We start from the raw sequence: 12,263 nt of genomic DNA on the forward strand, positions 1-12,263 counted from the left end.
ATGTGCACATGTGCATGTGCATGTGCACACACACACAGCTTTTATTATGTCGTGGTATGTTTTCTCCGTCTCCAGTCTCTTTGGGTTTTTATTATTGTGCTCTAACCTGATGGCACTGTGTTACTGCCTGCTCTACCTCAGTCATTAGAGACACTTCCCCCAGAGTGCTCAGACCTGTGTAATAATAATAACCTGAGTTATTTACATATAACTCCCCTGCGATGGCTAAATAACCTTGATATGGGACCAGGCATCCCTTAAGGGCTGTTGACTTTTGCCCTGGAATTCCAGTGAGATCCTAGTGCCTCAAGAGAGATAAGAATAGGATAATGGTGATCCTGCTGTGAGGTATTTGACCACTGGCCTTTTGCTTTTGCAAACTCACTTTTTGTTGAGGGACTTGGATAGAGTGATCTTGTTATTATTATGTTATGGAAAAGAGAAATAAGTGAGGGGAGTCAATCAAGTTTCTTGTCCAGCTGTGGGTTCCACAGATAATTGTATTGTCCACCTTTGCTATCACCTTCACAAGCCCTTCCTTTAGCCCCTCTGGCATGGCATGCTATTTGGCTCTGAGGCTGCTGTCCCTTTGCTAGCAGTAAGAATAAATGCATTTAATTTAAATTTGGATGGAGTCTAAGTCTTTGGTATTTTTCAGTGGATTCAAACAACACAACATTATGAAGGGAGGAATGTTGTTGGATTTCCCAGAGGCTTTTTTGGGATCTTTTGAGATAATCGTGTGATTTCTGACTTTAAGTCCATTTCTATGATTTATTTCATTCATTGATTTGTGTCTGATGATCCATCTCAGCATCATTAGGATAAAACCAGCATGATCATGGTGAGTGATCTTTTTCATGTGTTCGTGAATTTAGTTTCCAAGTACTTCATTGACAATTTTTGCATCTGTGTTTATCAGTGGGATTGGTCATAAGCGTCCTCATTTTATTTATTTTTATCTGGTTTTGATGTCAGTTTAATGCTGTCTTTTCAGAGAAAGACTAGAGGCGCTCCTTCCTTTTCTGAAATACAGGATAATTAAAGAAGCATTCTTTTTTTTTTTTTTTTTAAAGATTTATTTGTTATGTATATAGTGTTCTCCCTGCATGTATGCCTATACACCAGAAGAGGGCACCAGATCTCATTTTAGATCATTGTGAGCCACCATGTGGCTGCTGGAAATTGAACTCAGGATCTCTGGAAGAGCAGCCAGTGCTCTTAACTTCTGAGCCACCTCTCCAGCCTAAGAAGCCTTTATTTTAGTTCTTTAAATGTTTGGTAGAATTCTGCAATGAACCCGTCTGTACTGGGCTGTTTTAGTTGGGAGAATACTCCTGTGTCAGCTTTATTGTCTGCTGTAGGTCTGTTTAAATCATTTTTTCTCATTTTGATTTAAGCTTGCCATATCATATGCATGTAGAAATATATCAGTTTCTCTCAGATTTTCCATTTAGGTAGAATTATTATTTTTAAGGGTTGTTATGATTTTCTGGGTTTCATTGTTATCTGTTGTCTTCCTTTTATCTCTAATTAATTTGGGCTTTCTGTCTCTTGGTTAATTTGACTAGGGGTTTGCAGTCTTGGTTATCTTTTTTTTCCCTAAAGACCCCACTCTTCATTCATTCTTTGGGTTTTCTTAATTTCTATTTTATTGATTTATGTCCTAAACTCAATTATTACTGTCTACTGTTTGTTTTTTTGTTTGTTTTCTGTTTTTTGTTGTTGTTCTTATTTATTTATTTATTTTTTATAAAACCATGAGATGCATCCTTAAGTTATTTGAGATCTCTCTCCTTTTTTTTTATTGTACACATTTAGACCTTTAAGTGTCCCACTTGGAATTGCCTTCATTGTATCCCATAGTTTGGTATGTTGTGTTTTTATTTTCACTCAATTCTAAACTCATTTTATTTCCTTCTTGATTTCTTTCAATAACCTATTCATCATTTAGTAATATATTGTTTAACCTTCATGAGTCAGTATATTTTGTGTGGTTTCTTTTGTTGTTGACTTCTAGCTTTTATTCAGTTGGGATCACATATGTTTAGAATTGTAAAGCTCTCTTGATGAATTGTTCCCTTTATTAGCACGAGCTGGCCGCTTTCATCTGTTTTGACAAGTTTTAGTTTGAAGTCCATTTTGCCAGATATTAGGGTAGTGCCTCCCCCCCCCCCCGCTTGTTTTCTGGCTCCATTTTCTTGGAATACGTTTGTCTATACTTTGACCCTAAGATACTGTCTGTTTTTGATGGAGAGATGTGTTTCTTGGGAGCAACAACAACGGGGGTTCTGTTTTCTGATCCACCCCTCGATGTGTTATTCATTGCAATACTGGCCCAAAGGGATCTTTGGTTGGTTGTTTGGTTGGTTTGTCCAATCTGGTAGTTTGTGTTTTCAAATGGTGATTTGAGATCATTAATACTTAGAGTTACTGTTTAAAGATATCTAGTATTTCCTGTCATTTGCTGATTTTGCACTGTTTGGCCTTAGTAAGTTTTAGCTTAACAGTTGTCCTGGCGGTGTTTTTTCTCTTGTAGACTTTTGGGTGTGTTTTTCCTCTTCAATCCCATGTATTCCTTTCAGCACCGTTTGTAGAGCTAGCTTATTAGTCAGAAATCCCTTTAGGGGTTTTTGTCACTAAAGGTTTTGCTATTTCCTTGGGTTATGGTAGATAGTTTTGCAGTGTATCATAGTCTGGGCTGGCAGCTATAGACTTTCAGAACTTGTAATGCATCTTTCTAAATCCTTCTGGGTTTTTGAGTTTCCATGAAGCCGCTGCTATTTTGGCAGGCCTAGCTCTGTGTGGGGCTCAGCCCTTCTCCCTCACAGCTTTCACCATGCTGGCTTTGTTCTATATAGTCAACGTTCTGACTGTCATATGACATGGGGAATTCGCTGTCATGTCTATTTGGTGTTCTCTGTGTCTCTTGTACCTGGATGGGCATCTTCTTCCCTAGACTTGCACCTTTTATTTTATTGAAAATATTTTCTATGCCTTTGTCATGAAGTTCTTCTTCTGTGCTCATAATATACCGATTCCTGTGTTCTAGTCATGCATTTTGAAATATTTTCTTTTCCTTTGATGAATCCAATATTGTTCTACCTTATCTTTAAGATCTGATACGTGGTCCTCATGTAACACAGAGCTCTTTATTTGATGTATTGAAATTTTAATTTCTAGTTCGGTTTCAGTTTGGGTTTTCTTCAGTTTTTTTTTTTATCTCTTTATCTAATTCTATTTTTGTATCTTAATTTCCTTATTTCCTTAAGCTGTTTTGTATATGTTCTCTAAGAATTCATTCAGAAGTTTATTCCTATCCTTTTTAAGTTCATTCAAGAGTTTATCCATGTCCTCTTTAAATTCCTTTTGCTGTTGTTATTTTAAATATGGTGTATTTGTATGTTTGTATATGGTATGTCTCCCTGTGTTTCCATATGTGCATGTGTGGTCATGTGGGTATCAGAGGACACTGGTGAGTCAGTTCTCTTCTTCCAGCATGGTTCTGAGGATAGAACTCAGGTCATGAGTGGTGTTGTTTGTTTTTGTTCTTTTGGAGGGCCTGCCACCCAGCTCCCAAATAAAACACACATGGAGGCTTATTCTTAATTAGAAATCCCTGGCCTTTGTTTGGCTTTTTGCTAGCCAGCTTTCCTTAACTTAAATTATCCCTTTTATCTTTTGCCTCTGGGCTTTTATCTCTCTCTATTTCTGTGTGTCTTTCATTATTTCTTATTCCGTGGCTTGCTGTGTAGCTGGGTGGCTGGCCCCTGGAGTCCCCCTCCTTCACTGGCCACTTCTTTTCTTTCCCAGATTTCTCCTTCTATATATTCTTTCTGCCTGCCAGCCCCACCTATCCTTTCTCCTGCCTTGCTATTGGCTGTTCAGTTCTTTATTAGACCATCAGGTGTTTTACACAGTCACAGTAACACAGTTTCACAGAGTTAAACAAATGCAACATAAACAAAAGCAACACACCTTAAATAATATTCTACAACACATGAGCATGCATGCAAATGTTTTTACCCTTGAGTAATACCACTGACCCCTCTTTGAATGCTTTGAACGTATTTATAAATGCACTTTTGGATTATTTGTCTAAGTGGGTCCAATTAGGGGCCATTACTAGAGTTGGTAAGTTTGGAGGAGACAAATTAGCTTGCTTCTTTTTATTCCTTGTGGTCTGCACTGGGATTTGCACACTAGAATTATTTTGAAGTTGTGTCCTTCTGGGTAAACCTGAATGACAGGATAAATGATTGATGTTTTCTTAGCATAGCTGTTCTTGGCCTAGCTACATGATGTTTAGAGTTTGGTTAGCTCATGAGTGAAATAGCTGAGGTGATCCTCATTTTCCAAGGGGGAACACAGCCTCTGACCTCAGGAAAGGTCTATGGGGTATTTAGGTGTTGGGAGCACAGTTTTGTGTTGCTTCTGATCTGAGTAGCTCTAATCTTTCATCAAGTCTCTGTATGTGTAGACTGGGCATGAGCATTGGTGTTGCATGTTGTGGGGCTGTGATCTCACATGGGATCAGAGCCTCTGTGGTTCCCAGTATGAGCCTGGAGGTGTGCAAGTGGATAGTGTCATAGATCATAGATGTCTGATCTTGTGTGGCATCATCTGGAATCCCCACAAATCCCAGTGAGACCCAGGAGGTCTTATTCAAGATGTACAAATAACCACAGCTGCTTTGAGATCATATCTGCAATGTCTATGTCAGGTAAACTTGGTTACTTATAGCATTTTACATCCCTTCCCTCCATGTTTCAGTTTTCCAGTCTTTTCACCCCCTTGTAATATTTTCTGAAACCAAGAGGTGATGGTATAAATGTTTACAGCTCAACATTAAACTATAGTTTGTGGTGGTATTGTGTTCCCCAAAATATTGTGCACCCTAATAAACTTATCTGGGGTCAGAGACAGAACAGCCACAATATTAAACATAGAGGATAGGCAGTGGTAGCACACGCCTTTAATCCTAGCATTCCAGAGGCAGAAATCCATGTGTTCAAGGATACAGCCAAGCATGGTGACTCACGCCTTTAATCCCAGAAAGCGAGCCTTTAATCCCAGGGAGTGATGGTAGAAAGCAGAAAGGTATATAAGGCGTGAGGACCAGAAACTAGAAGCATTTGGCTGGTTAAGCATTTGGCTGGTTAAGCTTTTAGGTTTTGAGCAGCACAGTTCAGCTGAGAGCATTCGGATATGAGGACACAGAGGCTTCCAGTCCGAGGAAGCAAGATCAGCTGAGAAGTTGGCCAGGTGAGGTTAGCTGTGGCTTGTTCTGTCTCTCTGATCTTCCAGTGTTCACCCCAATAACTGGCCTCAGGTTTGATTTTATTAATAAGACTCTTTAAGATTCATGCTACAATAGTTTATTCTAAACGTCTTGAGAAACTATTCATCTCTGTGTCCCTTGCTGTTCACTGTAAAGAGACACTTCTCTGATTAATGATGGGAACAGTGTTTGTTTATGGATATAAACATAGCTATTTAGATTACAGTTTGGAATTGCCTCTCCCAGGGAAAAGCACCCTAATTGGATACCCTAAAACTGAATCCACACAAACAACAAAACAGACTGGGCAGGTTGTATTTATATATCTGTACACATACACACATATATGTGTAAACAATAATAAAGAAAAAGATGTGTGATATGGGAGAGTAGAAGGAAGGAAAGGGGAAAAGGGAATGATATAATTATATTTTAATAAAAAATGTATTTAAAATAATAAAAAGTGAATAATAATCATAATAAAAGAAGTCCAATGTGTGTTTCTTCATAGGAATTAATATTCAAATGGTGTAGCTTTCAGCAAATGTTAAGGGCTAAGTCTGGTTACTAGTTGGTCTGTCATTTATTATATAGGACATCCATATCAATCTCCCACCCCAAACTCATGGAACATCAGAGAAGATGGAGTGGGAAGGAATGCAAAAGCTGAAGGCTGGACAGGATTGCTGCGAAAGCTGTCTCCTGGAAAAGAATGGTGGCTGTACTGGGGTACTCGCAGGGGAGCTGGTTGTTTGTACAAGATGAAGGGAGTCAACATTCCAGCTGGGATCTGGGAAGGGCTTATGAGGCCTTACCCCTAAGGAGCTATTAGTAGTTGGGGGCCACAGCATCTCTAGGGATCCTGAGAAATGTGGGCTAATGGTCAAGTCCTAGGAGAGCTAGCTGTATCATTTGTTGTCCAGGTCTGTGTGACAGAAAAGTGCAGGGCTTAAGTGAATTCCTGGCTAGAGTAGTCTGTGAGGCCGGACCATTTTAGTTAACTGCTTTGAAGTTGTCCTGGGTGCAGAACTCTGAGGAAACTGCAACAGAGGCACTCTGAGAGGCTGGAAAATCTGGGCCACCCATTTTTATCGGTGTCTGGTCCCCTTGCTCTGAAAATATAAACTGGAAACATACATATCTGCATTAACACAAGTATGGAATGTACAGTGTGCTCAAGTCAGTTAAAGATGATTTTTTTGTTGTTTTATGTTTGAGCAGGTGAAGGTCATCTGTTAACTTTATAAGTCCATTTGGACTGCAGAGCCAAAGTGTAATATAAATCTCTACCCATGCCATATGAAAGGATGGCATGTAATAATAAGTCATGAGGACTCTGTAGCCAACAAGATTTATCATGTTTCATCCAGTCTCAAGCTGTTCCCATGTAGAAGGATCAGCATATATGTCACCTGTTTTGTAGTTTTTCTTGGTTTGTTCCTTCATGTTTGTAGCCAAGATTTTTCAGGAGGTTTTCCCCAGTCAAGTCTGACATTTATTAATTTTGAAGGAATCCAGCTTTTCATTTCCTGTGGAAAGAAAGGCATAACCTTTCTCTCAACACAACACATTTCCTGACTTCCATTCTGAAGTTAAGACTTCCTTAAAATATATAGACTGGTTTAATTCAGCAGTTTTTTCCAATGTCTCTCATACTTATTAGCATGTAAAAATTTAAAGTTAGTAAAATACCACATAGGGTCCAAACACCCTGTGTTATGATATTTCCTATCCTTAAGTGGCTTGTTCTTTTTATATTATTTTACTATTTAATTAAAGACTTAACTTTATTATTTTCAAATTATTTTTCTCTGTGCCTGTCTATAGCCATTTTCTTTTCTTTCTTCAGCACCTATGCACATTTCCAAGCATACTGTACCTGTTTAGAGGTTTTCTCCATCTGGATCTGACTTTCTGAATACCTGCAATCCTTTTCTGACTATGTGAGCCAAGCCTTAAAGGGCCAGGCCACCCCTGTGTGTCTATAGGCTCCTCCTGTGGCTCTGCTTAGCACTGGTGACAGGCTCCATGCCCCCCATGTCTGTTAGAGTTAAGCCTCACACCTGTGGGCACCAGCCTGGAGCCTAAGAGACTGCAGTTTCTAGGAAACCACATCCAGCTCCTTTTTTGGAACTTTTCTTAGCTTTCTGGGGCCCTATGATGTTTGGATCTACATGTCCCATGTTGGGTGCCAAATATAAGAGGTCTTTCTTTGGACTTCCAGCTCCCCAATAATGACATGGAGACTTTTTTATAAATTATGAAAGCTTGGCCTTATTCTCAACTAGCTCTTAAAACTTAAATTAACCTGTTTATAGTATTCTATATTCTGCCATGTGGCTCAGTACCTCTCCTCAGTACTATATGTCTGACATCCTCTGAGTCTGGCTGGTAAATCTCCCGTACCTCAGATTCTTTTCCAGAGTTCCTGTCTCTGCCCAGAAGTCCCATCTACCCTCTTCTGCCTAGCTATTGGCTGTTCAGCTTTTTATTAAAACAACTAAGAGGTGCCTTAGGCAGATGAAGTAAAACAGAGACACATCTTCACAGTGTACAAAAAGATTATCTCAACATGTCTCCACTGAGAGTTAAGTGTTATTCTAACAGGTCTGCCTTTCCATGTTTTTTGGTCTTTTTTTTTTTTTGCAGACTTTAATGAACTTTCTGTGCTTGGTAGATTTAGTGCTTTGATTATTATATGTTGTGGGGAATTTCTTTTCTAGTTCAGTCTATTTGGTTTTCTGTATACTTATTGCATCTTGATTGGCACCTTCTTATTTAGGTTATGGAATTTTTCTTCTATGGTTTTATTGAAAGTATTTTTTGTGAGTTTGTCCTTGGTTTCTTCTCCTTCCTCTAGTCCCACTCTTCTTAGATTTGATCTTTTCACAGTATCCCAGATTTCCTTGATGTTTTGTGCCTGGGTACTTTTTTAGACTGAATATTTTCTTTGATTAGTGTATCCATTTGTTCAATCTTGTCTTCAATGCCTGAGACTCTCTTCCATCATTTGTACTCTGTTGGTGAGGCTTACTGCTGAGGATTTTATTGAACTTTCTGAAATTTTCATTTCCAGTTTTACTTCATTTTGGGTTTTTTTTAGTGATTCTATTTCTACTTTCATGTCTTGAACATTTTTCTTCATTTCATTCCACTGTTTGTTTGTTTGTTTTCTTATATCCTTTTTAAGGTCCTTGAACTTATTCATACTAGCTATTTTGAAGTCTTTGTCTTGTGCTTCAGTGACATTGCATTTCTCAGGGGCTACTGTAGTAGAGTTGATGTGTTCTGGTGGAGAAATAGTGTTCTGTCTATATTTGATTGTGTTTTTAAACTGGTATCCAAGCATCTGTTTTGGAGATTGTTGTAATTCTAGGTGATTATATTATCTGGTCTTTAATTTGTTGGGTGGGTGTCCCATTCCTTGGTTTCTGTTGCTCTCTTTGGACCTTGGAAAAATGTGTGGGTGTGGGTTGTATAATAGAGATTGTGTCTGGGTTCCTGTGTAGAATGCCTTTCTAGGTATTGGGGGATGATAAAAAAGAATGAGGATAAGCTGGGGGAGGTGAGAGGGTTCACAGGAGGGAGGAACACTAGGTCTACCATGAGGTTCTATGGAGTCCCCAGGGAGTGGAAGTATCAAGAGAAGACAGGCTTCTGCAGATGGTCTGCTACAGGGCTGGGGATGAGATTGGAGAATTGGAAATGGAGGACAAGGAGAGTGAAACGCACCTATCTGATTTTCAGGTTGGTGTGGCCAGTGTGTTCCCAGGTAGAGAGGGCCTCTGGGTATTGTTGACTGATGTCAGGGGATAGGGTGAGGGAGGAAGCCTAGGTCTTCTAAGAATATCTGTAGAGTCCCCAGGGAATGAAGGCAGATGGTGAAGACAGGCCCTGCAAGTGGTCTGCTACAAGGATGGGGATGAGGGCATGAGAGCTGGTACTTCTCTCTTGAACCTTCTCTCTAAGGTACTTCTGGTTCTGGGTTCTTGGCATTTTCACTTTAGTGACAGGCATTAAAGTTATATTTACTGTGTGGCCAGGTGTGATGGCATACACCTCTAATCCCTCCACTGGGCTGGAGGCACAAATACATGGATCTCTGTGAGTTCAAGGCCAGTTTGGTCTACATAGTGAGGACCAGTTCAGCCACAGCTCCATGTGAAAACCCTGCTTCAAGAAAAAAAAGGGGGGGGGAATTTTTTGATTATAACATGATGTAGTGAGGTTCTTTTCCAGACGTGACTGTTGTAATTCTAAATGTCTTTTCTACCAGCCTGCCCATATATTTCCTTGAATCTTGGGATATTTCTACTATTATTTCACAGAATATGTTTTCTCTACCACAAATATTTCCACTCCTATCTTCAAATTTACTTATTATCTTCAGTATAACCTGAAGATTTGGGGGTGGCTGGGGATATGATCTTATATGGAGCTTGGGCTGGCTTGAATCCATGTTCCTTTCTCAGTTTACCCAGTGCTGGGATTAGAGATAGATAGGTACCAACAAACCTGGCTTGGATAATTTAGTGCTTTTCATACTAGTCATAATGAATGATTATTTACTTTTGTAAAATGTAGTAAGAATATTTAGTAATGTCAGATTGCCAAAAATGTTTCCAAAACTATACTTTTAGTTCAGGTTTATCTAATTTTTCAGATTATTCCCAGTCAATATAATTTGAGAGAACGTGACAGAAAAAGAAGAAAACTGTCATCTACATAGTAAGAACTTTGTGGACATGATCAAGTTGACACATGTTGTCAAGTAGAAAATACATTGTGTGGCAAAAGCACAAAAGATAATCTAAGTGTAGATGTATAAATACATGCTTAAAAAAGTGGTGTGAGGGAATTTTTGAACCTGGCATTGAAGCAGGGGCACAATTGTCAAAGAAGGGAGGCACTGTTCTGTGTGGGGGACTGAAGAAAGAATTCTGGTAGAGGTGTCATGGTATTTGTGTTACAGGAAGGAAACATTTCCTCAAGATATTCTAGAATTCAAGAACCTACAAATGCTAGCACCACATAAATGTCTTCTGGGTTCCAAATCTGGAACTTTTTGGGTAAACCCTGCTTAATTCAACATACTGATCACTGACAGTTCCAACAGTGGAAATCAGGGTATTGGCAAAGGACGATGTGGTTGCTGTCTCTTCAGCCCTCCTGAAATACTGTTCACAATCAGAGTATTACACATGAAAAAGTTGGCTGACCTTAAACAGTCTCTCTAATACTAGAGGTATACAATACTTGTAAGAGTACTTAGTTCTACAAAGAGTATGCAATGAATGAATGGTGTTTGGTATGAAGCCTCTTTAGTCACAAAATATAAAAACTCATCACAAACAACTCTTCAATAAATATGAGCTTCACTGGTGGTCATTTGTTTCCCTTTAAGGCATGATTACTTTTGGACACTTGGTGGCAGTAGAAGCCAGGTGATGATGCAAGCCAACTACGATCCACTGTTCAACTGTAGTCCTCTTCAAGACTTTTAAATTTAAGAACATAAGAATAGAGTAAGGAAGGGAAGAGGTAGAGAAGGACAGAAAGAGAAAGAGAGAGGGAAGGGAGAGAGAGATTGAGAGAGAGAGAGAGAGAGAGAGAGAGAGAGAGAGAGAGAGAGAGAGAGAGATTGGGGGGCAGAATGAGAATTTTGGCTTTGGCACATTTTAAATGACATGGAACAGCAATTTCAATATCATTAAATCTTGAAAAGCACTATAATATTGTCATTGCAAACATGCCAATCATTGATCTACCCTGTAAAGTTTCCAGCCTTTCCAGTAATTTCTCTAAGCTGGACTGTTATAGTATGTCACCTACCAGTTTGGAGGTCTTTGTAACTGGGACACTGTCAGCCTCTCACCTTCCTGCCTTCCATCACCCTTATTTGAGACTTGGACCTTGAGCTCTCCCTCCACCCTCTTTCCATTTCCAACACTGGGTTTCTCTCTTGGGATCCACCCTATGATAAATCATAACTCAATCCTCAGTGGTGAAATCAAGGAAAGAAGAATGGGCAATAAAGCAAAGCTGTTACTCTAGGCATTCCCATTTTATTTTTCTGAATGTTTCTCTCATCTCTTTCTTTTAGATGAAGGGTAGGAGCAATGATATGATAGCAAATCCATCCATTCAATACTCATCTGACAACAAGGCCCCAACTCCCACCACATCACAATAACCTTGAAGTGAGGAAACCATCAATAGAGTAATCCATTGATTAGGTCTGAGACCTCATAATCCAGTCACCTCTCAGTATTTGATCCACCTGATTGGGAGGGGCCAAGCTTTCAATACATGAACCTTTTGGGGACTTCTCATACACAAACATAGCAGACAGCTGTCATTAGTTTTCCCACTTGCCAGGTGAGACACAACAAAGAGACAGTATTTATGCTAATCAGGAGCACACAACTAGTTAGATACAATGGTTGACTTGCACTCTTAACTAACATGACAAAAAGAGAGATTGTATTAGCTACTTTTTTTTTTTTCTGGGATAAATACCATAACATAAAATCAACTTAAGGAACAGTGAGTTTCTTTGGGCTCCTATTGTATGATAGTTTGTGTTCTGAGAAATAAGCTTGCCTAGAGATCAGAGGGTAGAGCTAGCCACTAATTAATCACAGAGGCCAGGCAGTGGTGGTGCATGCCTTTAATCCCAGCACTAGGGAGGTAGAAACAGGAATATAAGGCAGGTGGAAACAGGATCTTGCCCACCTCCCCACTTTCAGTCTGAGGATTCGTAGAGGTAAGACGTTTCTAGTGGCTGCTCTGCTTCTCTGATCTTTCAGCTTTTACCCTAATATCTAACTCTGGGTTTTATTGTTAAGACTAATTAGAATGGCACTTCAGGCTCCAGGAAATTCCACCATGGCTGGGGAAGAAGCCTGGCCAAGGCAGCCTAAGCAGAAAGCTGAGAGATCACTTCTCAATCACACAAAGGGGGCAGGGAGTGACTGGAAGC

Source organism: Peromyscus eremicus, chromosome 5 (genome assembly GCF_949786415.1).
Source record: "Peromyscus eremicus chromosome 5, PerEre_H2_v1, whole genome shotgun sequence".
In the NCBI taxonomy this organism is placed as follows: Eukaryota; Metazoa; Chordata; class Mammalia; order Rodentia; family Cricetidae; genus Peromyscus; species Peromyscus eremicus.